Source organism: Protopterus annectens, chromosome 10.part0 (genome assembly GCF_019279795.1).
Source record: "Protopterus annectens isolate FY-2018-M chromosome 10.part0, PAN1.0, whole genome shotgun sequence".
Classification (NCBI taxonomy): domain Eukaryota; kingdom Metazoa; phylum Chordata; order Ceratodontiformes; family Protopteridae; genus Protopterus; species Protopterus annectens.
The window spans coordinates 1,701,934-1,728,553 of NC_056744.1; the positions used below are offsets into that span (position 1 = coordinate 1,701,934).

General features: G+C 42.6%; 1 protein-coding gene across 1 annotated transcript in view; it reads right to left on the bottom strand.

Moving 5' to 3' along the window:
* SPAG9 (sperm associated antigen 9) overlaps nucleotides 1-26,620 on the bottom strand; it is a 2,484,778-nt gene that overhangs the window by 932,247 nt on the left and 1,525,911 nt on the right. The gene's annotated exons all lie outside the window — the stretch shown is intronic.

A 26,620-nucleotide genomic window follows, 5' to 3' on the forward strand; every position in this document is an offset into this window, starting at 1 on the left:
TTGTTAGTCTGTTTCTCTTAAAAGTTATGGTTCTCTAGCAAATTACTGAGGACTTAAGTCACTAAATAATGACAAACATTTCAGTTCCATGCTTCATATCCATCAAAATGCACACTAATGTAAAGCCTATTACTCTGGCACCCTTTTAAGCATACAAGAATAATATTTAAAATTTGTCTTATTTTTGGCTTTGTCCAGATTTCTTGCACTAAGAGATTGAGAGGTATGGTGCACACGCAATGTAAGACACAAATAAGGGATATAAAACTTGTATATACTTGACAGACTTGCAGAAAAACTGATCTGAATCCCCTGGATTAAAGAGCATCCAACACAAAGGACATTGTGAGGGTAACATGCACCCACTGCTTAAGGCCCAAACACAGACAAGATTTTTTTTTACTCTATCAACAGATCTAAGAAGGAATACTACCTCAGTGGGTCTACAACTGTGTTCCTCCTCTCTCTCTCTCTTTTCATTCCATATCAGTGCTATTCCCTCTACCACTGCGTATACAATATGAAAATGCTTCGAAGATGAGCATCCTGAAGCACAGGGACATCGAAGTCCATCTCCTGGATTCACAATCTTCTGTTACAGGGAGCTTTTGAAACAATGGTTCACTACATGATCCCAAAAGATAATCCAACTGCAATCCTCTTGGAAAGGGTTTGGTTAGTCGCATCAAGCCCTTCAATTCCTACAGGAAAGGAGGCTAACAATTCATCAGCCTTCATAAGCTGAAGCAGCTAAAATGGTGAAAAGTGGAGTTTATGGGTGCACATGAAATGCATGAAACACCCTTTCTCCCCTAATTTCTGCCACTACAAACAAAACAGACAGGTAAATGAACTGGTTTAAGAAGCTGAAATTGCAGTTTAAGGTACTCGGCATAATGGGACTACCATCCACAATGTATTCATAACATATGGCCTTAGTCACAGGTAGTGGTCAGTCATCCAACAGATATCCCAAGAAAAACTGTAGGGTTACCTCCCAGAAAGAGGCACTTAACAAAAACTTGACTGTAAAGAAGAAGCAAACTGCACCATCATTATATGTTCTTTTATGTAATAGGAGAACAACCACCAAGTGTGGCTAAACCCCTATCCAAGGGAGGACAAAGAAGCCTTAGCAATTCTAAGCAAACAGGGACAAGAAAGTACCAAACATTCTGCTTAAACTGGACTCTGTGTCTATATAATCCTTTTTAACTCATTAACCCTTTGTAAATGCAAACTGGATGGGGAACAGAAAATAAACCCCTGGAATTCCACCTGTGTCCCTGCTGGACAGGGGCATTGGCTGCTGACTTGTTGAAGCATGGGCTAAATTCTTGGCTAAGTTTGTAAAGGCATCGGGGCCAATAGCCTAGTAACTTCCTATGATCCTATACAAAGTTAACCGTCTATACGAATGGTGGGTGAGCACTATAATATGTACATAAACATAAAATTTCTCTTATTACATAGACGGTCAAATTATCTATATGCACATTATGTTACACAAAAGCCAACCACCAGGGCGCAGTTTGCAACAAGACCCCAAATATATAAAGGACAAAAATGGACACAAGAAAAAAAAGTGGTGCGAGCTTCTACTGCAGCAGTGAGCCTAATATTTGAATATCTATAGCTATACGTGCCCTCACATGTCTGCATTATGCACACTGCAAGTACTACTGATGCAATGTATTCAGGAGGATACTTGATTAGGGAGGAACACTCTGCCCATGGACATGAAGGCATACCTTTTAGGAATGTAGAGGCAAAAATAACCCTAATTCTACATAATCATGTTAGGTGGGTTACAACAACATTGGAACCAAAAAGCACAGCTTGGAAGGCACAGTTAATGGTGACAGTTGTAGAAGGGGTGTGTTATTTCTGTTTTCTCCTTTCATTCATCTTCAGCATTTATAATTATGGAACAGCACTCTTGCTGATGTAGTCACTGTGCCTCCAATTTCAGATTTGAGATTGTTGTTGCTGTGTCTTTCGGCTTTTTCCCGGTTAGGGGTCGCCACAGTGGAACTCTGGTCCGCTAATGATTGGCAGTAGATTTTTACGTGCCGAGTTGCCAGCTCTGACGTACAAACTTCAACGAAGGTATGCCCATTCATGCACGTCTCCACACAAAAGACACTTTAGCTGAGACTCGAACAGGGCAAAGTCTTACTGTGAGGTGACAACGCTACCGCAAGCACCACCATCACAGTACCTTCAGATTTGAGATTGTAAGGAGTGGTATTTAGTTCCTGGTCCCTGGCTAATGACTGTCTCAGCTTTGGTATTACAGTATATGTGATGGTATGCTAGCTGCTAAATCATACTAAGAGAACATGTAAGAAAAACTGTCCATACTCTTAGCAAATGCAATAAATTTGATTTTCACCACTGCTGTACATAGATAACATTACCTATACTTAGCTGTCAGCTTTAAATACTGACAGTTGATATTCCATCCATTTTGGATGCTGACTACTTCGAAAGGTTATTCTCACTACCAGTCCTGAAATGAGGTGCAAGTGCCCTTTTTCTCCTCTTTTTTTGTGTTATGAAATGTAGACATTACAATGTAAAAAGAAAAGAAGTATACCATACATGTTTAAATTAATATGCTGAAATATTGGAGATGAGGTGGGGGATGGGGTGTAAAAGTGCACAAATTACAATATATATATACAGCAGATATGTTCTCGCTCACTTTTATACAGGTGAATGTGTGGACTGTGGCGTAATCTTTTTTCTGCAAGCATCTAAATAAGACGACACTGAATGCAATGAAAAGTGTTCCTTTGTCAAATAAATATTCAGCTTGAGAGGCTTGTAGATGAGGGCAGCTGTAAATTTGATACTTGTTACCACTGAGACAAGCTAACTATAGGGGGAAACAATTAATGTTACAACACTTTTTAAGGCTAAAGGTTAAATGTTTTCTGAAAGCATACAAGTTGTCTCTCACATCTGGTAGGGGAAATGAAGATGACAAGAAGATATGACCAGAACAGACACCACTTAGTATAAATAGGAGCACAGATTGTATCACGCTTCTCAGCACTCAGCATAGAAAACCTTAATGTTGGGGTAAGGAATGTTTGCATGTGCAGCTGTCAATTGAAACAATTGTTTCTGTAAGGAAGATAAAATTTTACTACCTGAAAATGTACATAGTTTTGTGTGTTTTAAGTTAAGAAGTTATGGAGGTGCCCCCCCCAAGGGTTTTTATTAAAACAAATGTCTCCTAAAATGTGGCATAGGTTGAGATGGACATAACAAGAAACAACTGCACAAAAGATAAACCCGACAAACATTAGAGAGTGCATATAACACAAAAACTGGAAATACATTCAAAAAAGCTGTCATATATAATAGGTGGGGACAACAACTTATAATGGCAGCACTAAATGTACTATTTGTAACGTGAATGGCCTTTACAGTGAGTTATATATATATATATATATATATATATATATATATATATATATATACATACACACACACACACACACACACACACACACACACACACACACACATAGAGAGAGAAGCTGTGGTGGTGCAGCGGTAGCGTTGTTGCCTCACAGCAAGAGGTTCTCCCGTTCGATTCTCGGCTGGAGCGCCTCCTTTGTGGAGTCTGCATGTCCTCCCAGTCCTCCCAGCGGTCATGTGGCATTCGAAAGACATGCATAGAAAGGGCGTGCCTTTGTTGAAGGTTGGGCATCGAGCGGTCACCTTGGCACCCGTAAAAAAAAAATCTACTGCCACTCATTAGCGGACCAACTCTGAGATCACCAAACCTTGGAGGAAAGGGAATATTAAGGAGACGGTCACTGTAAGCTGCCTGTCGGGGGCCAGGATCGGCCACATAATGCAAGCACTCAGATCACTCCAAAGCAAGTACAAGTATGACTCCGTCATTGTCCATGCTGGTGTGAATGACCTGAGATGTACCTCCCTGGACTACATGAAAAGAGACAGAGGAGCTCTCTGACCATGTAGCCCAGGCTGGTATGACCCTGACCTTGAGTAGCATCTTGCCCTCACCAAGAATGATGCCACAGTATAAAGACAAAATGATCAGTTTCAACAATTGGCTGAAGTATTGGTGTCATTCAAAGGGGATCCAGTGTCTGTCAGCCTGGGATGACATGCTTGACAAGCCACGTTGCTTTGCTAGGGACGGCTTGCACCTGTCACCCTTAGGCTTTCGTATACTGGCCAAGGCTCTTGCCACCCCCATAGTGCCTTTTTTAGGCAAGGCTCAAAGGACAAACCCACCCTCCATAGACAACCCAAGGATAAAAAAAAAACTAAAGGTAATGCTACTCAATGCCAGAAGTCTAAACCTCAAGATGCATGCACTCGAGACTCTCCTCAGTATGGAGAAAATCGATGTCTGTGCAGTAACAGAAACCTGGTTCAAGGCTCCTGAGAGCACCCCAGCACCACCAGGTTATAACTCATACCATGCGTTTCAGCACCAAAACTCGGACCAAAGATACCTACACCTCCAGGTTAGTGGCACTGCACGAAGCATCTGAAACCATCCATGTGCAACTAACAGCAGGCAAAACTGCCTTTCAGTTTGTAGCCTGCTACAGAACACCCTTCCCTATTACAGGAACCCCACTTGGCATTCCTGAGAACACTGGAGAATATGAAGGTCTCTCCAAACACTATGTTATTGGGTGACTTCAACTACCCAAGCATTGACTAGGAAAACTACTCAAGCCCAAACACCCTCGCCCAACGGTTCCTTGAATTTATAAACTCTAACGCAATGGAAAAACTGGTCACCACTCCCACAAGAGGGAACATATTGGACCTGGTCATCACCAACATGGGGACTCTATGTTCCACACCAGAGGTAAACCCCTCATTGGTAAGATCAGACCATAAACAAATTTCCCTGGACATCCATATCCCGTCCCCACCCCCAGCCAAGGAAATCACTGTAAAGAATTTCTCAAAAGCCAACTTTGCACTTCAAGACTGAGGTGGAATCCTTCAAAGCCCCTGGGCCACAGGATAATACAGCCCAATCCGCAGAATCCTTTACAAATGCATTCTATGAGCACCTGCAGGAATGCATGGATCGTGCTATCCCAAATAAAACCAAGACTCACTCCTCCAAAAACAGGAGGCCGGTCTGGTGGACCCCGGCCATAAATAAGCTATACAACAGAAGGAGGAAGCTACTACATGACAGAGCAAAATCCCAAAAAGGGAAGGCATCTCTGATCAGTATTAGCAAGAAACTTCGATCCCTCATAAAATCATCAAAGACCAGTTTTAAAAGAAAAATTGCCCTAGACACTAAAGATAATCACAAGGCCTTCTTTAGTTATGTCAGGAACATGGGTGGAAACTCCCAGATATGCTCTGAATTGTTGCATAACGGTACAAAATATACCGAACCTATAGACACAGCCAACATCCTGGCAGACAGATTCAGCGCAAACTTCTCCCCCTCTTCCCCCCCAAAGGAGCAAATGCCTATCCCAACTGAATGTAACCTGCCTGACATCACAGATGCACAGATGAAAGCTGCCCTCTCCAAAGCAAAAAATAAAGCATCTATGGGACTGGACGGTGTCCCAGGCTGTGTCTTACACGAGCTCCAAGAAGAACTGAACCCTCACATTAAGTCAATGTTCAAACTTAGCCTTACTACAGGATATGTACCCAAAGAATGGCGTACTGCTACAGTAGTCCCACTCCACAAAGGTGGTGCCACAATGGACCCCGGAAACTATTGCCCCATAAGCCTGACTAGTCTGGTCTGTAAAGCTATGGAGCGTATTATCATGAAACTCCTAAACAAAGACATTGGAAGCCTCCAGATACTGGACCCTACCCAATTCGGCTTTGGTAAGGGCAGATCTTGCCCCTTAAACCTAGTTGATTTCTTTGAAACAGTTACCAAAGCCATAGATGAGGGCAAGGTAGTCCACACAGCCTACCTGGACCTCGCAAAAGCCTTCGACACAATACCCCACTCGGGCATCATAAATAAGCTTACCAGCTTAAATATCAACCCCTATGTCACAAGATGGGTTGCAAACTGGCTCAGAGATAGAACCCACATGGTCAGAATCACAGGTGCCATGTCCGAATCCAAACCAGTTACAAGTGGTATCCCACAGGGCTCAGTTCTGGGACCTCTCTTGTTCGGTATATACTTCTCTGAGGTTCAGGCTAACATGGGGGGATTATGGCTGACAAGTTCGCAGATGACTGCAAACTGGGGGCCATAATCGAATCTCCAGCTGACACAAGCATCCTCCAAAAGGGTCTCACAGAGACGGATGCTTGGTGCCAGAGCCACGGCCTCAAGCTAAATGTTAAGTGCATAGTCATCCCCTTTGGGAAAAACAAGGTGCCCACAAATTACCACATAGGTGGTAATCCATTAAGTACGGAAGAAGTAATTAGAGATTTGGGGACCAACGTAGATAGTAATCTCTCCTTTGATAATCACGTTGCCAAAGTGGTTAGAAAGACCTTCTATATAGCCCACCTTATCACGAAAGGGTTTGCATCTAGATCAAGAGAGGTCATTGTGCCCCTCTACTCGTCAGGCCCATAATTGAATACAATGCCCCTTTTGGGATGTACCTTACCCGACACCTGCAGCAACTGGAGAGACCCCAAAAGTACCTCACCAAGAGGATCATGGGCTACAAACAGATGTCCTATGCAGCTAGACTACAGAAACTCCAGCTCTACTCAGTTGTTTATCGCCTACTCAGAGGCGATCTATGCCTGACGTACAAAGCCATGTCAAACCCAGAGTTAATGGACATGCTCCACCTCAAAAAATCCAAGTCCCTTAGAGCTACATGCTCCAGGGACCTAAACCTCAGCACAAAAATAAATAGGACATGCTGGAGGGACAGATTCATTTCCCAGAGGCTCCCCTCACTCTGGAATAGAATCCCAATTCATCTTAGACATAGCCCCTCTCTCACCCTTTTCAAGCGAAATCTTGACGAGTGGATGGGAAATCGCAAATTCACCCCTGGGATCTCTTCTGTGTCCCTGCTAGACAGAGGCACAGTAAATTAATCTTAAAAGGGTACCTTCTGTAACCTACTTTACAGAGACACAGTAGGCTAATCTAATAGGGAGGCGGAAGCCAAATGCACTCTGGCTAGGCTTATAAATGCCTTAGGGCAGATAGCCTAGTATCTACCTATGAACTTCATATATTTAAGTTTGATCTTTCAGTCCGTCTCCTTATTTTGGGACTCAATCTAGTGGGTTCTGACATTTCAAATGGTTAACCCTCACAGGTACAGAGAAAAGAGAAAGTACAGTTTTGTACCTACCATAAATGTAGATGTTCGAGTGCTAATACAGCTGCAGTCATAACAGATGGGTTCTCCTGCCGTCAGGCGGGTCCTCGGTCGGCCAAATTCCAAAGTCTAGGTCTGGCGTCGGTTGTCTTCCCTGACGTCAGTGCGACAGGGGTATAAAAGAACCAGCCAACGCCATTTTCTTCAGTTTTTCTTGCCCCAGATGTCAGGTGCCCCCAGAAGGAAGGCAATACATAAATTTGCGTAATAAAACAATGCAATATAATCAAAATACAGTAGTTGCAAGCAAATACACCATAAATGAATACCCCAATCAGGTTGTATGAGGAGGTGTCAGCCAACGGACCTGTCCCAAGAGGGGAAGGAGGGAGGGAAACCTGGACTGCAGCTGTATTAGCACTCGAACATCTACATTTATGGTAGGTACAAAACTGTACTATGTTCATCGTGCATACAGCTGCAGTCATAACAGATGGGTAGAATCCCAAAGCTAAGAAAGGGGTGGTAGGCACTAGGTGGAACTAGGAGGAGCCAGGATGCCCTGCAAGACTGCAGTGGCAAAGCCTGCTCTAGTTTTGGAGTATAATGGTAGGTGGTAGTGCTTGGAGAAGGTATGCACAGAACTCCAAGTGGCTGCTTCCAAAATATCTTTGGTAGGAACTCCTCTGAGGAAAGCTGCAGAGGTAGCTGTGGCCCTTGTGGAGGGAGATCTGATGCCTGCAGGTACAGTTTTACCATGAAAAGAGTAACAAAAGTGTATGCAGTGGGCTATCCATTTTGAGATTGTCTGTTTGGAAACTGGCTTCCCTTGAGCTCCTATAGCATAGGACACACAGAGCTGTTCTGATTTTCTGAAAGGCTTTGTTCTGTCCAAATAATAGTGCAGCTGTCTGTGGATGTCCAAGGAATGTAATAGTCTCTCCCCTTTGTTTTGAGGATTAGGGTAAAAGGTAGGCAAGTGTATAGCCTGATTCAAAGCTACCCTGGATACCACCTTTGGCATAAAGGACGGTTTGGTTCATAAGGAAACTCTGTCCTGATGGAAGACGATAAAAGGCTGCACAGCCATGAGGGCTTGTAGTTCCGATTACCCTACGAGCTGAAGTGATAGCCAGAAGGAAAGCTGTTTTCCAGGACAAATATTGCAAATCTGTTGAGGCAGCTGGCTCAAAAGGAGGCAAGGTCAGCATTTCTAGAATGAAGTTGAGGTCCCAAGCAGGTATTGGTTGTTTCCTTGGGAGTTTTATATTCTTAGCCCCTCTGAGGAACTGTCTTAAGAGGGGGTGGGAGAATAAAGGTGGATCAGTGTTGTATTCTGCAGAAATGGCTGAGGCATGGATTTTGATGGAGGAGAATAAAGTCCACTGCTTAGCAGCTCAGCTAGATACTGTAATATTTGAGGTAAATTCAGTTTTCCAGGATTCTGGCCCTTTTTCTCATTCCAGGCACAAAACAGTTTCCATTTTGCGGAGTAAGCTTTTCTAGTAGACGGCCTTCTGGCCTCCAAAATGACATCCTGCACCTCCTTGGAGAGTAGGGTCTGTTGTGATGTTAAGGAATCTTCCATGCGGCCAGATTGAGTGTTTTCAGCTGACTGTGAAGAGTTTTGAAGCTGTGCTGAGTCAGAAGAAGAGGCATTAGAGGTAGGGTTCATGGGGGGGAATGCGTCAGGCTCCTCAGGAGTGGGTACCAGTGTTGTCTTGGCCAGTCTGGAGCAATGAGAATCATCTTTGGACTGTCTGCTCTGGTTTTTAATACAACTTTGGGCAGCAGAGGAAGAGGTGGAAAGGCATAAACTGTCATTGTTGTCCAACTGAAAGAGAGAGCGTCCACTCTCCAGGCCTGTGGATGAAAAGTCCTTGAGCAGAATTTTGTCAATTGGTGATTTTTGTGGGAGGCAAAGAGATCTATGTCTGGCCTTCCCCATGCTTGAATTATCTCTGTAAAAACTTGAGGATGCAACTTCCATTCACGTGGATCTGTCATATTTCTGCTTAGGTTGTCTGCCAGTGTGTTTTCCTTGCCTGGCAAGTACTGTGCTTGAAGGTCGATTTGTAATTCCAGAGCCATGTTCCAAAGTGACATGGCCAGCCTGCATAGGGGGTATGAATGGGTTCTTCCCTGTTTGTTTATGTACCACATTACTGTGGTGTTGTCTGTCCTTATCAACAGTTGACCTGGATGCAGAAGGTCTTTGAAAGCTATAATAGCATTTATTACTGCTAGCATTTCCTTTTGATTGATGTGAAGGTGCTTTTCTTTTTGGGACCATTTGCCCTGAATGCACCGATCTGTCATGTGCGCCCCCCAGGCGTAGTCCGAGGCGTCTGTTGTGATGACTTGATTTGCTTGAGGCTTGCAGAATGGGAGACCTGTGTTTGTTTGGCATGCTTGAGCCCACCACAGAAATTCCTTTTGAAGACATGGAATTAGTGGTATTATTGTTTCCAAACTGTGGCTGTGTTGAGACCATAGGTTTTTCAGGTACCATTGAAGTTTCCTCATATGCAGCTTTGCACATGGGATTAGTAGGATGCAAGATGCCATGAATCCCAGAGCCTGCAGGATTTTCCTTGCAGTCAGCCTGGTGAAATTTGCTAGTTTTCTGAAGTATTGAGTTAGTTGCCCCTGCTTCTCTGGCGTGAGGTAGGCCATCTGGGTGTTTGTGTCCATGTTGGCACCCAGGAAAATTATTTTCTGAGAGGGTATTAGCCTTGATTTCTTTTTGTTGACTGTGTATCCCAGAGAATTCAACAACATTATTACAAAAGCCAGATGTTTCAGAAGTATGTGCTTGCTGTCTGCTTGGATCAGGCAGTCGTCCAAATATGGGCATATTTGTATCCCTTGAAGTCTGCAGTAGGCAATTACTGATGCCAGGCATTTCGTGAATACTCTGGGCGCAGTAGATAAGCCAAAGGGCAATGCAGAGAATTGATAATGGGTTGAACCTGCAAGAAATCTGAGGTATCTTCTGCAAATTTGTCTGATCGGGACATGCAGGCATGCCTCCTTGAGGTCCAATGTTACCAGCCAAGACTCCTTGCCCAGCATGGGAAGAAGCTGTTGTAATGTGAGCATCTTGAATTTTGGTACAAGTAAAAATGTGTTTAGGATGGATAGGTCCAAAATAGGTCTCCAATCTTTTCCCTTCCTTGGTACCAGGAATAGTCTGGAATAAAAATCTTGACCCTGTTCGTGAGTAGGTACCTCTTGAATAGCTTTCATGTCCATGAGATCTGAAATTTGTCTTTGTGCCTTTGCCCTTTGATTGTGTGGCAGGTTTGGCATGCCTCCCATTTTTGGAAGGGTGTGAAAATGGAATCTGTAGCCTCTGTTTATAATGTCCAGGATCCATTTGTCTTTTGTGACAATATGCCAATTTTTTGAAAATAATGCCAGTTTTCCGCCTAAGGGTGCTGCCATTTGAGCCTTGCTTGGCATGCAGAGGGGAAAGTCATTGGGCTTGCTTTCTGAATGGCTGCAAACTATCCTCACCACCTCTTTGTGTAGGAGCTTGTCATTGTCTGCCTCTAAACGATCCTTGAGATTGCCCTCTGCCCCTCGGGCGCCTGTATCTACTTCTTTCGGGTCTGTCCGTGGCTGGAAAGGACCAATTTTTTGGAAGGCCAATTTCTACCGAAACGTGGAGGTTGTACCTGTAGAAAATCTTTCACTGTTTGCATTGATTTAGCCTTTTCCTCCATTTTCTTTAATACCTCCTCAGCTTAAACACCAAATAATACATCCTTTTGTAGAGGGGCATCTAGTAATTTAGCTTTGACATGATCTGGTAAGGTTTGTTCCTTGAGCCAGGCATGTCTACGTATGACTGATCCTGTAACAGCAGCTCTACATGAGGCCTCTAGAGCATCAAAACCACATTGCAAGGTATGTTTACCCACTTGTTCTCCACTAAGCATCAAATCCTGCAACTCCAAGTCTGGTTGTTCAGGTTGTGACATTTTGCTGCTCAACTGTGATAACAGAAACTGTTGGTACTTTAGCATATGGAACTGGCAGTTTAATGCCCTCATGGTTAAAGTGGCAGAGGTGTATACCTTTTTTCCCCACCTTTGTAAGGATCTGGAATCTCTCTCGGAAGGTAATGGATTTTTAGCAGTGGAGGCCTTAATTCCCTTGGGGCCCTGTGAGATAGTTTCTGGGTCAGCCGCATGGCTTTTGTATAAAAATTGGTGCGAGTCAGGAACCCGGTAGTACCTGTCAGGCTTGACTGGGGCTGGAGGTAAAGAATACGGGTTAAGGCAGGCCTCCGAGTACACATCATCTAGTATGTCCAAGACAGGAGCTATAGCCAGAGGCCTGTGCTGAGGTAGCAAGAGAAAATCCTTAAGCCTTTTCTTGGAATCTACTCTTGGCCTTCCCAGTGAAAGCCTTGATGGAAAAAGAAGAGGAAGGTCTGAAGACACCTTGAGAGGAGGCAGACCTGTCTACATTTTGAGATTCACCACCAAAAGTGGCTTCGGTATCTGTAGTTGGGGTGTGGGCCGAGAAGCCTGCGACCTCGGGCACAGAAGACACCGCCAATGAAGTGTCGTCGGTAGGCGTAGGCGCCTCACTGAGAACTGGACCACCTGTAGTCGGCTTTGGCGTGGTGTCAGTAGAGGCTGCGGACCTCATGTGTCGGCCCTTATCTTTGCGGTTTTTAGACAAAACTGGAGTCGGAGTATCCGACGACATAATATAGTTAATTTTTTTGCCAAAATAGTGTTGGGCGAACTCCGCCCAATGCTTAATGGTGCGTTTGTTGAATGTAGCACAAAAATGACAGACCGAGACGTCGTGGTCTGGGCCTAAGCAAGGAATGCAGAGGGAATGAAAATCCTTATGCGGTATTTGCTTCCCACATGAAATACAATTATTAACTTTGTCTGACATCGGTCTGAGGCAAGAAAAGTTTCCCCAACGGGGTACTTAGCTTTCAAGAAGACTTCAGTTGCAAAATTTTCGTAATTTCAGGAGCTGGCCGACCGGCACTTGCGAACTGCTTCTGCTTCGGGCACCGCGCGGCAAGAAAGATTGAAGAAAATGGCGTTGGCTGGTTCTTTTATACCCCTGTCGCACTGACGTCAGGGAAGAAGCGATAACTGACGCCGGACCTAGACTTTGGAATTCGGCCAACCGAGGACCTGCCTGACGGCAGGAGAACCCATCTGTTATGACTGCATCTGTATGCACGATGAACATCAGCACTCTACTATACTAAGAAATTCAGGTTGAAAATTGCACTGCTAAAGGAAACTCATTTTGAAAGAAGTGATCATGTGAATTTGATAAAGATTTCAGGATGGATATTCAGTAGAACAACAGGGACAAAAGAAAAGTGAAGTAATTAGACTAACTGCTACAAAAGCTCCAATACTGGTAGAAGAGGGGAAAAAGACAGCAATGGTATATTTGTGGTAGGTAAGAGGTTACTGGCAAGGGAGGAGGATTACTCTGGCATTTATCTATATTCTACCTAACACTGACATAGAGCTTAGGGGGAAAAAAAAAAACAGGAGATATAGTCATCTTTAAGCAGGGAGCATTACTTATTTATATGTGGGGAATGGAACTTGAGTTGCAACAACGAAGATGTACCAGAGATATCTAGAAGGGAAAATATAAATAAAGAGGCTAGATTTTTGAAGAAATGTATAAAAATATTTGGTGTGGAAGACATGAATTCATTAGTAAGAACTCTGAAAGAATCTGCATATTCTTCTTCAGAGGTGGGTTTGGAGTAATGATTCACCTCATAGATACAAGGTACAGGGTTTGATTCTGACTTCAGGTTAACTAGGCTTAAAATGGCCCTTCATGGCAGTTAACTTAGTATTCACCTATGAATATAATCCCTATGGTACAACAACTGAGCTAGACTTGACAAATTATATTTCACAAGAACATGCACATTTAAACAAAAGGTTCGACATACATCCAATAACTTTTTCAGAACACTCGCTAATAACAAAAGCCAAAAATGCAGAGTAATGAAGCAAAACCGAGACTTTCCAACCTACCTGTTAAAAAGAGAGGAATTTAAGTAATGGGTAGTGGAAATTTGAGAGTTATTAGGGAAGATAGAAATTCCTTCAGAAGTTACAGCTAGTGTGATCTAGAAGTTATAGCTAGTGAGTGGGATAAAACGAAAGTGGAATTTAAAAATACAGTAAAAATAAAAGAAAGACATGGTTAAAAAGTAAATTATTTAGACAGGCTGATAAAACGTTAAAGTGTTGCAGAATAAGGGGAATCTCATAGACCAAGAAAAGAAGCAACTTCAGAGTGCTAATGAGAAAGTAAGAGAGTATTTAGATAATATGCAAGAGTTTAGAAAGACTGAAGTTAAGCAACTGTTTTTTGTTAACTCCAGAGTGCAAAAAAACTTAGCACAATGACTTGGTCTAAGAAAGTAAAGTAGGGAGACAATAACAAGAAAAATAACTAGAGATACTGTAGAAGTATTAGAGTTACTCTGGACATTTTATGAAAATTTGTATAAATCAGAACAATGTAGAAATATTTATGAAAAATTAAAAATACCATAGTTAGAGGTACATGTGGCCCAATAATTAAGACAGGAGGAGATGAGATAAAGCAGTGATATATAATCAATCTGCAGTAAAGTCTCCAAGAATAAATTATATTCCTGTGGAAATTTGGAAACTAAGTGGGAAGAAAGCGATAAAGATCTGGAAGGTTTTGTCCGATCGTATTTTAAAAGGAGGAGAAGCATCAACATTCTGGAAGAAAGTTGTGGTGGCTGTAATACCTAAAGATAGCAAAGACCCATCAGATCATATGTTTCATATAGGCCCATTCCAATTTTAAACCATGATTATAAAGTGTTTATGTCTAATAGCTAAAATAATGGCAAAGGTGTTGCCAACATTGACAAATGAATTAATGTGGTTTTGTGGAGGGGGCAAAACATTTGACAACTTTAACAGCACAATGATGATCCAGAAGGACACAGAATGCAAGAACATACTGCTGCTGTTGGTAGGTCTTAATGCAAAGATTAATTAGGAGGCTATATGAGAGATCAGAGGTAAAAATTAAAAGTAGGAGGGTTCCTCTCTGATAACTTGTCCCTGAGTAGAAGAACCAGGCATAGGTGTCCCTCTTTCCCCTTTGTTATTTGCATTACATTTGCAGGCATTGGCATATATAATAAATGACTCAAATTCAGGGATATATTTGGTATAGCAATCAAGCAAAGACTGCTTTATTTGCAGACATCATTATTTTGTTTCTGACAGAACCTGAAAAGGCCATCTCAGTGTTATGGAACATTCTGAGACAGTGTCAGTTTTTTCAGTATATAAAATTAATGAAGATAAACCAAAGGCTATAGCTGTAAACTATGTACCCACGCATGAAATGGCTCAGCAATACCCATATTTACAGGGACATGGTTAAGTATTTTAGCAGTTGTTCTTTTGGCTTTTCCCAGTTAGGGGTCACCACAGCGGAACTCCGGTCCGCTGATTGGCAATAGATTTTTTACGGGTGCCGAGGCAGCTCGACACCCAACCTTCAACAACAGCACGCCCATTCTATGCATGTCTTTCGAGCGCCACTCGACTGTGGGGAGGACATGCAGACTCCACACAGAAGACGCTCCAGCCGAGAATCGAATGGGAGAACCTTTTGCTGTGAGATAACGCTACCGCTGCACCACCACTAGATTAAAAAAGATTCTGTTATGGCAGTTACGATATGTGGGACGAGAACAAAAGACCATACAAAAACTGTGTAACTGGAAGCTCTTGTTTCTGGATATGGACAGCAAGATACAACTTGGGAAAATCTTTGTAGTCCCTTTAGCTTTATATACAGGTCAGAGATTTTTAACAACCTGAGGAGAAGTTGAGGACAGTAACTAATAGAGAGTTGAAGGACTTTATCTGGGAGGGAAGAGGTAAAGGGTTAAGTGGGTTAAGCTGGCCCTTCCAATAGAACAAAGTGGTTTCTGGATTACTGTATTTGAAAGGATATTTTAGAGCTACACATTTAATGATCATATGCATAACACAAGCAGAAAGCTATAATTCAAAGTGGAAAGGGATGATGATGAAGCTGAGGGAAATTCAAGAAATAAGATGAAAGTGGGATTTTTGGATGCAGATACCAAAGGAGAATAACAGCAGCCATACAGAATATTACATTCATCAGTAACAGAAGGTATTCTAAGAACTAATCCAACACAAGAATGCAAAATGAGATTCTGCTGAAATGGATGACTGCAATTAGGGGTACAGAGAATAGGTAAGAGGGGTCGGAAAACTGATAAAGGAACCAAGTTACTGACATTTGGACTACAGGCTAGAGACTGCCTTCCCTATCAGGGACTGATATTTATGTATAAGCAAAGAGAAAGGGATAAAGGAATCCGAAGTGAGAGACCTGCTCTTGAAGATTTTTTAAATGAATCTAGAGCAAAAGCTGCTGTTAAACGATTACTAGGTCACATAAAATACTGCATGGTAACTATAGAAAATCAGAGGAGCTTATAAAAGATTGGGAAAAGAAATTGGATACGCAATTCTCAAGGAAACAATGGAATGACATCTGTATAGCTCCCAAATATGCTTCAAGGTCTAGAAGATTTAGTATTTTTGCTTAGAAGTGTTTGCACAGGTATTTTACACCAAAGTAGACTCCAAAGAATTTTTCCGCGGGGAGATAGCAAATGTTTGAGGTGTAATGTGGAAGAATTAGGTAACTGGGAACATATGTTTTGGGAGTGTAATGGGTTAGCAGTCTTTAAAGGTTCCTTACAGAGTACTCTATCAGAAATACTGGGTGAACAAATGGGTGTAACTAAGGAAATTATTTTCTGAGCTGGGACAGGATCTGAATTGTCTAGAAATAGTAAGACCTTGTTAAGTTTAATTCTGGTGGGTACCAAAAAAAGCAATTTAGTAAATGGAAATGGAAGTCTAAACCAGCTGCAGTGTCTACTGTACCAGTGATGCATGAAACTGAAGTGGGATCTTTAGAAAAGAATAGGAGCAAGCTACATAGAAAAATGGAAATTGTGGGAACAACAGATGACGAGTAATGCTTTGCAGGAGGAGTGAGGTTTAGGGGAAGGCAGGAAATGAGCAATTTATGTAATGCTGGACTGATGAGAATTGAATAAAAAATGTAAGTGATCTACAACCATGAACATGTTTTTTGTTACTTTATATAAATATATGTTTGCCTATGTCTTAAGTGATAATTCAACAAAGGTGTTTTTTTAAACAAAAAAGAAAAAAAGAATCACTCTAATAAGCTCAATTTATATACCCTTGTAAACATACCTCTTGGTGGGAACAGAAATGTACCTCCTTAGGGCTGTTATCTTCTCAAGTGAAGAACTGTTAACTCGAGAGCCTTCTTTTACTTTTGGACGACACTGTGGTGTGTAGCACTGAAGGATCATATCTTACTGCCAGGAAGGTATGACCATGGTCTGTTTTCCATTCCTTTATACTTTGCATAGGCTTTTTTTTCAAAGCCTGGACATTTCTGCGGGATCCTCCTACTAGCCCCATGCTCAGTATTTTTAACTGCTCTGGTCAGGAGTTTCTCCCTTCTATGTTTTTTGGAGCTGGGTTACATTACTAGCACGTATGGTATTGCTCATCTCCCAAGCAGTACAAACAGTGCCAATGTGGATGGTGGTTCACTACCTGCCAACCACATAAAATAATCTAAGGCCTTAGTTTGTCTAAGCCTTGGACATTGGAATTTTTCCACAATACAAGTCAGGTTTGAGACCAAACTGTGCAGGTTGCAGAAAAGAGCTGGAGAAAAGACAAAATGCAAGTGATCAAGAAAGTGCTGTCCTGAAAAACTAAAGTGTCATATTCTGGAATCACAGTCCAAGCAATGGTGACCTGTGAAGCTATCCGACCGCAGCACAAATACTTGTAATGCACACATACTTGAAACATGTAGTAGAAGCAGCACAAGCCTCATGGATTGGCCTCGGACAACAGCATTTACTACAAGATGGTTAACTACTTGGATAGAAATGGCACAGCAATTAGCAATCCATTTGGACAATATTTATTCATCCATGAAAAACATTCTTTAACTAGCAAAAATTCTAAGGCTAGGACCAAGTCACAGAGATCAACAAATCAAAAAAACTCAAAATCCAAAAACAAAACTCAACTGCACAGCTTTCGGTGTACTGAGACGCAAGTTTGAAGCAAGGGAGTATGATGAGGCTCTCTTGAATGAGATCTCAGTTTATGTTATGAAGAAAGGGAAGGTAAAGCCAGACCGTATTTTGCTCCTAATCAGACAGAGTGTACTTCGATTAAAGAAGTGAATGCTGGTGTGAGATAGGGTTAATACTAATATAATTATTAATATAATTAGAAATAACTGGAGCATATTGACTGCTATGCCAGAGATGAACAATTTAACTGACAAGACTCCTAGCTTTGCATTTAAAAAAATGTCAGAATTTAAAACAAAGTATATGTTATAGAGAAATTAATGCTAATAACGGAGCCTGTAGAAATAAAAAAGAAAGGTACCTTTCTAAGTTATAACTGTCCATTTTGAACATCCTCAAATCAAAAAGCTGTTTGAGTTTAAATGCTTTGCCACATGTTAATACTGAAAATCTGGTCTCTTTAGCTGTATGTATTGCCTGCATGAGTTTTTATACAGGCAAATGCAATAGAACGAATATCAGAACATTTATCAGATATTACAAGTGTACTGACTAATTCCTTAGCTAAACATATTAAAGATAATTGTCCAGCACACACTTTTAAATTTAGGGTGATACAATCTTCCCTACAGTGACGGGGTAATATTTTGAATGCTACAGAAGTAGCAGAATATGTTTGGATTTTAAGACTATAAGCCGACAAAGAGCCTGGTCTGAATGCATCGGTTAGCTTGAAATCTGTTCTAAAAAGTCGACAAATGAAACTGAAATGACTTAAATAGTTCTACAAATATTCTGAAGTTGTTATAAACTGGTATGTGTATATTGCTATATGTATGGTGCTGTCTCCAAGTTTAACTTTAACTTGTGTAATAGGAAAGGGTTTTCTTTGGTTGTTGGGGTCATGTGCAGTGTATAAAACTGCCATTTTGAATTTGAACATGTGAATTTATGCAATGATGAAGGTTTTTCCCAAAAGCTTTTCAACTGTAACTTTTATTATAGTAAAGTTTTAATTTTGGCATTGAGATCAGTTTCTTTTGTTTTTAAACATCCTTTAACCACAGCAGAGACACAAACTAGTCCATCTTCCTTAACTCACACACTGTCTTCTTGGTAAGTATTAAATTATGGTCACCACAAAGGTATGAAGCCTTTTGTCACCCTTAAACTTACTTAGTAAGAAAAAAAGAGGAAAAGACTAGTCTTGAGACAATTTTAATCAAATATGCTCTTGTCATTTGGGACACTGATCTTTGTGAAAGAGCAAACAGTTTCCTACAAAACAGGGTCAGCAGCACAGCAGGGTTGACAGATTTCCAAATGGCCAGGTAGGGACAAAAAAAAAAAAAGGTCTTAAAACACGGACCCACTTCTGTTTAATACGGAACATCAGGCAGTTCTGCATTAAACACAAGCAGCTCCGTGTTTAGCGATTTTTGATTGGCCCTTATACAGGCTAATCAAAAAAAAAAAAAAAAAAAAAAGCGGAAGGCTGTTTCGCCGGGGTTTAAACCAGCAGCACGAGACTCGGGATTGGGCTGCTGATCCCGGGACAATCCTGCTCAAATAGGGACATCTGGCAACCCTGAATGATGGTCTCTTAGAAATGCATCTTCAAAGAGATAACCTTTAGAGTTACTGAACCTGTCAGTACAGACAAGCCTGTCAATCATGAATTTCCAACTCCATGGAGGGTTACAATGCCCAGAGAGCAACTTAGCTGTGCATTTTTTGGAGTCGCTGCAGGTCTCCACCCTAACAATCTTCCATAGTGTTGTTCATTATTATTAGTCCTTCAACTGAACCTAATCCATCTAGCTCACTTCCCCACTACTCGTCCCCGAATATTCCAAACATAATGGAGACACAGCTTCCCAATGTTTCTCCAGCAAGCCTGATCTACATGGGTATCCTGAGGCAATGTAGCAACTACCTCATGTATACTGGCAACCTACTATACCTAAAACATTCAAATTCAACATGCGAGAGATGTAGTTACACTATGAATCTAGAATCTATGCTCTCAACACATTAAAACAGACACAGATCAGGTTGTCAACACACACACTTCTCTTAAACCAACCAAGCGCACAACACACAAACCCACATACGTGAAGGTACTCTTCAGAAGTATACCTAAAGAGCAGAGACCTCCCAAGCACAGTCTACACATAATGTCGTCTCAGCAGAATCCAATACACACAAAAATGCACGCATCCATGTCTCACCCAACAAGCTCCTAAGGCAAAACATTTCAAAACCAAATGTCTTGGTTATAGGGGACTCCATCGTGAGAGACACAAATATTCCGCTCACCAGGCTGGACAAGGAGGAAGTATTGTGTAAAAACTTAACATAACGTTAGATGTCCTTCTCTTCTATGTGCTGCCATATCCATAACACAAGGGAGTTTGTCTCTGGTGAACCATCACACGTCCAGCCATTATACAAAATTTAGATGCTACTACTAGGGTGCACGCAGCATCCCGTGTCTCTCCCTGTGGACATTGGTCATAAACAGATATTGAGTATAACGCAGCCATCAGCACTCACCCTCCTCCGAACTGATTACCACCGGAATCAGAGACTACGGAGGAGGTACTCCAGGAGTCAGGCAAGTGTGAGGGAAAGGCTGGGTGGGAAACTATACAGCAACATATAGAAGAGAAGATCTAAAGTTATGGTAAGTTTTTACACAACACTATGTCCTTCTATTCATATGCTGCTGTATCCATAACAAAAGGGAGAGTGCAAAAGCTCCTGTCCTAAGAAAAGAGTTGAGGACCAGAAGCACTTTCCACAAACCCATGAAGGATGGCTCTAGCAAATCCTGCTCTGGCTCTAGAAATCATGTCCAATTTGTAGTGCTTAGTGAACGTGTGGACAGAGGACCATGTAGCTGCTTCGAGAATAGTAGCTGTGTCCAAATCCTTAAAAAATGCCCCTGAGGTGGACACTGCCTAGTGGTGTGTGCCTTTACTGGTGAGAGGAGCATTCTGCCAAGGTTTGTGTAACAGAAGAAGATGGTTTTAGATGTCCAAGAGGACATGGTTTGCTTGGAAACAGTGTCTCCCAGGGCTTTTGGGTGGTATGAGATGAAGAGCCTGTCTGATTTGCAGATGGGTTTGGTCTTAGCCAAATCTCGGAGTTGCCTGTGTACATCTAAGGAGTGAAGTATCCTTTCTTCCGGGTTTTGTGGAGAGGAGACAGGTTGATGGTCCGGTTCAAGGACAGTTCATTGACTACTTTAGGCATGAAGGTTGGGTTGGTACTGCTTTGGGCTCCATGGCAAAAAAGACTGATGTAATGGCGCCAGCTGCCTTACTTTATACTACTGATGACCTCACGTCAGTCCTCAAGCGACAGCAACCGACGCAGAAATACTAAGTCTCTGGTATTCAGGTCGGCCGAGGGCTACCCTGGCAGGGATAACCCAAATGTAATGACTACAACAGTAAAACACAAAACATCAAAGAGAGGTCATAAGGGCTTGAAGTTTTGAAACCCTTCTGGCTGAAGTCATGGCTACCAAGAGTACACCTTCCTAAATGCAGTGTTGGAGGGAGCAGTCTTTGGCTGGTTCAAAGGGTGGGAGAGTCAATTTTTCCAGAACAAAATTCAGATCCCAAGGAGGCAAAATGGGCTTCCTTGGGGGCCTGAGATGTAGTGTCCCTTTCAGGAAAAGTTTAACTTCTAACCTGGAAGCCAAAGGTGGTACCAGTGGCAGGCATGCTGACATGTCAGATAAATGTGTTTTAATGGAGGAGTAGGATAGTCCAGACTTCATCAAATCATACAGGTAGGACAAGACTACTGAGGGTTCTGCCATCAGTGGTTTAAGTTATTTTTCTCACACCAGACGGAAAAGCTCTTCTACTTAGACAGGTAAGATTTCCTGATAGTTGATTTCCTGGCCTCCTGCAAAACATGAAGCACGTCTTATATACAGGTGTCTGAAGGAATCAGCTCCCCATCACCCACAGTGTAACGTTCAGTGTAGACAGTTGGGGGGGGTGCAAGAGTCTTCCCTTCTGTGTGAGCAGGTCCATCCTGTGGGGTTTACTTGTGGTGACTGCCCTTGGCTAGATGTAGTAATAGTGAGAATTAATGCTGCCTTGGCCAATAGAGTTTCACCAGCAAGATATGAGGCTGTTCCTTCTGAGTTTTCAGTAGGATTCTTTGTATGAGAGGGAAGGGGGATGCATAAGCGTACATCCTCTTCCAGGGAACAGAGAGCACCCACCATCCATGCATCTGGATGTGGTGCTCTGGAGCAGAAGGTTGCAAGCTGTCTGCTCATGGGGAAGGCAAAGAGATTTACATCTGGAATACCCCATCGATGGACCAGGTCCAGAAACACATCCCTGTTCAGCATCCACCCATGAGACAGGGTTATGGGTCCTGCTTAATGAATCTGATGTATACCACTTGGAGGATGATTTGCCTTTCCAGGGAAATTTCCCAAGCTTGCAGGGCCAGCCTGCACAAGAGGTAAAACCTTGCCCCCCCCCCCCCCGTTTGTTGATGTACCACAGCACACTGGTATTTGTCTGTGGACCATCTCAGAGTGCCTGGAAGAAGCTGATCTTTGAAGATTAAGCTTTTGTGTATAGGTCCTAGGGCCGATAGCCTAGTACCAAACTATGAACCTATTAGTAAGGTCAGTATCAAGGCTCTCATTTCCTTGATATTGATGTGGTCTTTCTGATGAGTGAGGGTCCACGAGTTCCTCACTATCTATTCTCCTAAGGTTGCAACCCGTCCAGTGTCTGATGCATCTGTGAAGAGGTAAAGTTCTAACTCTGCTAAGCAGCTTCTAAGGGTTTGAGGACAAAGGCCTGACAAATACTACATAAACAAATGATGTGGCAGTTAAGATTAGATGCCATGAACCCACCGGGGCTTAAGATTTTTATATCAAGTGAGCTAATAAGAAGGGCTATATAAGTGCACTAAACAAACATGTTACTTTATTTAAGATGCAAAAGAAGTTTTATGAGTGTAATCGTTGTGTTCATGGTTTTTAAACTGCTGATGAATTTTTCAGCAAGCATGTTCATTTATTAGTTGAGGGGGGTGTGTGTTTGATACACATTCTTTTTAAGCTGGTTATTTATTTATTTTTTTCTTTTTAACAAGGATGGTTCTGATGATGTCTGTACTATCAGATGAAAGCACTTAACCTGACGAAATATTGTGGAACATTAACGCTTTTGTGATTCTTGTTGGACTGACTGGCTTTGGTATTATTTTATGTCGTGAGTTTCTTAGCCTGGGCACCTGTTCGAATTGTTTTTTTTTTTTTTAAATACTACAGGTGGTGTTCTTGGCCTAAGCAAAACAGGCAGAGCTCATGCAATCTTTATGTGGAATTTGCCTTCCACACCTACACTTGCCCTTTCTACCTGACATGAACCCAGAGCAGTAGCAAGTACATGATAAAAAACCCCTATGGGGCACTTACCTGAAGTCGGATTGTGAGAAAAAAAGAAGTTATGTTCTTATCATAACGTTCCACCTGTGTTATTGATCATTCATTCACTACTTATGGGTATCGGTTCCATCCTTGGAACCGAGTTGGCTGTTATAACAAGCTGGCGCCAGCCAAAAAACGCTCGAGCTAAGCTTACCCATAGGGACCCTCTGTCCATCACCTCAGATTGAGTCTGCCCGTAAGAAAGAAAGCGGAGGCTTTATCTGAGCAAATTCCTGATCACGGAACTTGGACCAAATCCAAACCTCCAGGGGTCTTTCGGAGGGGGTAGGAGGGAAAGATGTAATGAATGAATGAAGATCAACAACACAGATGGAACGTTGTGGTAAGAACATAACTTCTTTATCTGATGTTGTTAATCTTCATTCATCCATTACTGACGGGACAGAGTCCCTAGGTACTTCATGCTCTGGGATCCCCTAAGGAAGGATATTCCTGAGCACCAGTGAACCAAAGAATGCTCTCCCCCTGGAGACCAAGTCCAATTTGTAATGAGTGACAAAGGTATGAGGAGTCGTCCATGTTGCTGCTGCAGAAATGTCATCCATGGAAGCTCTTGAATGAAAGGCAAGAGATGTTACCGCTGATATGGTTGTATGCACTTTGACCTTAGCTGGTAGAAGAACTTCGTTTTGTTGGCAGATAAAGGAAATACGATCTCAGCCATTAAGCTAAATTTACTTCAGAAACAGAATTTCCCAATTTTGGTCCGATATGAATAATTGGCCAGATCTCTGTAGTGATTTAGTCTTGCCCAAGTAGAAATATAATTGTCTATGCACATCACGTAAATTCAGGCAATATTCTCCTTTATTAGAAAAATTGGGAAAGAAGACTGGTAGGTCAGTCATGTGATTAATAGTCAAATCCGAAATAACTTTGGGTGAGGAGGAGGGATTAGTCTGGAGTGACACACTGTATGGAAAACCACGTAAGGACAATTTAGGCACAAAGCTTGTACTTCAGATATTCGCCTTGCTGAGGTAATAGCTAAAAAGAATAGAGTTTTCAAGGATAAAAATTTCATACTGCAAGTGGCAGCAGGCTTGAAGGGAGGATGAGTCAAGGACTGTAGCCCTAAAGTCAAATTCCAAGGTTCGATTGTCTTTGAAGGGTGGTCTAATGTGCTGCTCCCAAATGGAGGAGGTTTGATAAGTAGTGCAGTACAGAACTCACTGGGCTGAGAAGGAGTCAAGTCTTTTCTCTTGAGACCAAATTGTAAATCTTCTCCATTTGCTAAGATAAAGTTTCTTAGGGGATGGTTTTTGGGAAGCCAAAAGAATGTTTCGTACAGGGGAGGACAGGTTATTCTGCCTGAAAATTACTGGAAGTGGAGGAACCAAGCTGTCAGCTTGAGAATCGATATGTTCGGATGGATTAACCCTTGTGGGTGTTATAGCAATTTCGGAGTTGAATCCAGAATCCACGGTTGGTGGAGCAGGTGAGGCCAAAGGAGGGGGAAACCAAACTTGTCAGGGCCAACAGGGGGCAATGAGGGATACTCTGCTTCTCAACCAAAAAGCTTTCTTTAGGAATTGTGGTATCAGAGGAAGGGAAAGGCATAAAGAAGTCTCGTGGACCAATCGTGTATTAGAGCATCCCTCGGGGACTCCCCCTGAGGAGGGATGTGGGCAAAACAGCTGCTGCATTGTGCTTTGCGGGGGACGTGAACAGATCACAGCAAGGTTGGCCCCAGCGACTGAAGATCTTCATTGCTATGACAGGGTTGTGGGACCACTTGTGAGGCAGTAGAATGCATCTGCTCAGCTTGTCTGCAATTACGTTGGAATCCCCAGGAATGTGCATTGCTATCAGAAAGCGGTTGGAAGATATCGCCCATTGCCAAATTCTCATGGCTTCTCGACACAACGGGTAGGATTTGATTCCCCCTTGTTTGTTAATATACCAGACTACGGACATGTTGTCTAAATGGATAGCAATGGTCACAGACAGGAGGACAGATTGGAATGCTTGTAATTCAAAAAGTACTGCTCTCAGTTCTAAAACACTGATATGCAGGCTGGCCTCCATGGGGGATCAAGTGCCTTGGACTGTCTTTCCCCTGGAAATGCCCCCCCAACCCATCAGGGAAGCATCCGTGGTCACTATGGCCTTGGGCTGAGAGGGGGAGAAAGCATGACTCCATAGGTCTTTTTCTGGCTTCATCCACCAAATTAAGTCTTGTTTGCATCTATTTGTTATGTGGATCTGAAAGGACATATGATGAGTTAGTGGGGACCACTGTGCTGTTTAGAGCCATTGTAGGAGCCTCATGTGTAATCTTGCTAAGGGAACCATAGTGATCAATGCTGCCATTGACCCTAGAAGCTGAAAGACTACACAAGCTGAAACCTTGTCCTGACAGAGTATCACCCAGAGTTGAGATCTTAGTCTTTGTAACCTGTGAAGTGGAAGGGCAACTAGGCAAGTCTTAGTGTCGAAAGTTGCTCCTGTGAATTCCAGATTTTGAGTAGGAGTCAGTTTGGTCTTTTCTTTGTTTATGGAGATCCCCAAGGATCTTGCTAACTTTAAGGTGTAATGTAGGGCTGTAATCAGCAGATGCTTGGTAAGAGCAGTAAGGAGCAATTGTCTAAATACAGAAACACCCGGAATCCTTGCTGTCTCAAGTGAGCTGTTACCACTGCCATGCATTTGGTGAACACTTTGGGGGCCATAGAGAGAACAAAGGGCAGCGCTCGGAATTGGTAGTGACTGGATCCTAGCCTGAAGCGGAGGAATCTCCTAGAGTATTTGTCCATTTTTATGTGGTAATATGCATCCTGGAGATCTATTGAGCACATCCAATAGTCTTTCTCCAAAAACGGAAGGATAGGCTGAACCGTGACTATCAGGAATTTTGTCTGTCTGACAAACTTGTTTAGGATGCGGAGGTCCAAAAGTGGCCTCCAGTCCCCTGTCTTTTTCTGGCACTAAAAAAAACAGAGTAAAATCCAGATTCTATATGGTCTGGTGGGACTGCTTGAATGACTCTTAGAAGCAGCTTTTGTATTTCTTGAGCTGCTGCTTCCTGTTGATTGGGTAGGACATCGGGAATTTGCCTCTGCGGCTTCAGGAAAGAATCAAAAGGGATGTGATAACCTCTGGAAATTATCGCTGCACCCAAGAATCTGTTATGGATTGCCAGGCAAGGTAGTGCAGAGAGAATCGTCCCTCGACTGCTTCCACAGGTAAGCAATCGGTCCACTCTTCAGAAGCGCTGATAGGGCTGTCCAGAGAAAGAATCTCTAGATCAATGATAACATGGACCCCCTCTGCCTCTGGAGGGGTGTCTACCTGATGAGTTCCCCCTCTACCGCAGGGAGAAAAACCTCGCCACGTGTGTCATGGAAAGGACCCTAGGCTTTCCTCTACCACTTCTTTCCACTCCTCTGTTTCCTAGAGAAAGATCATTGGGGGGGAGGAAACACGCACTCCCATGGCAGACAGGGTCTTGCCGTCCTTTTAACACCTGGTTAATGTGCCTTTTACCTATGGGCCAAAAAGAGAGGAAGCTTGGGAGCGTTAAGAAAGGAAGACTTAAAAGGGTCCGCAAAACCCCATAGGCACATCCAGGCAGGACATCTCATGACAACACCTGCACCCGCTGCTCTAGCC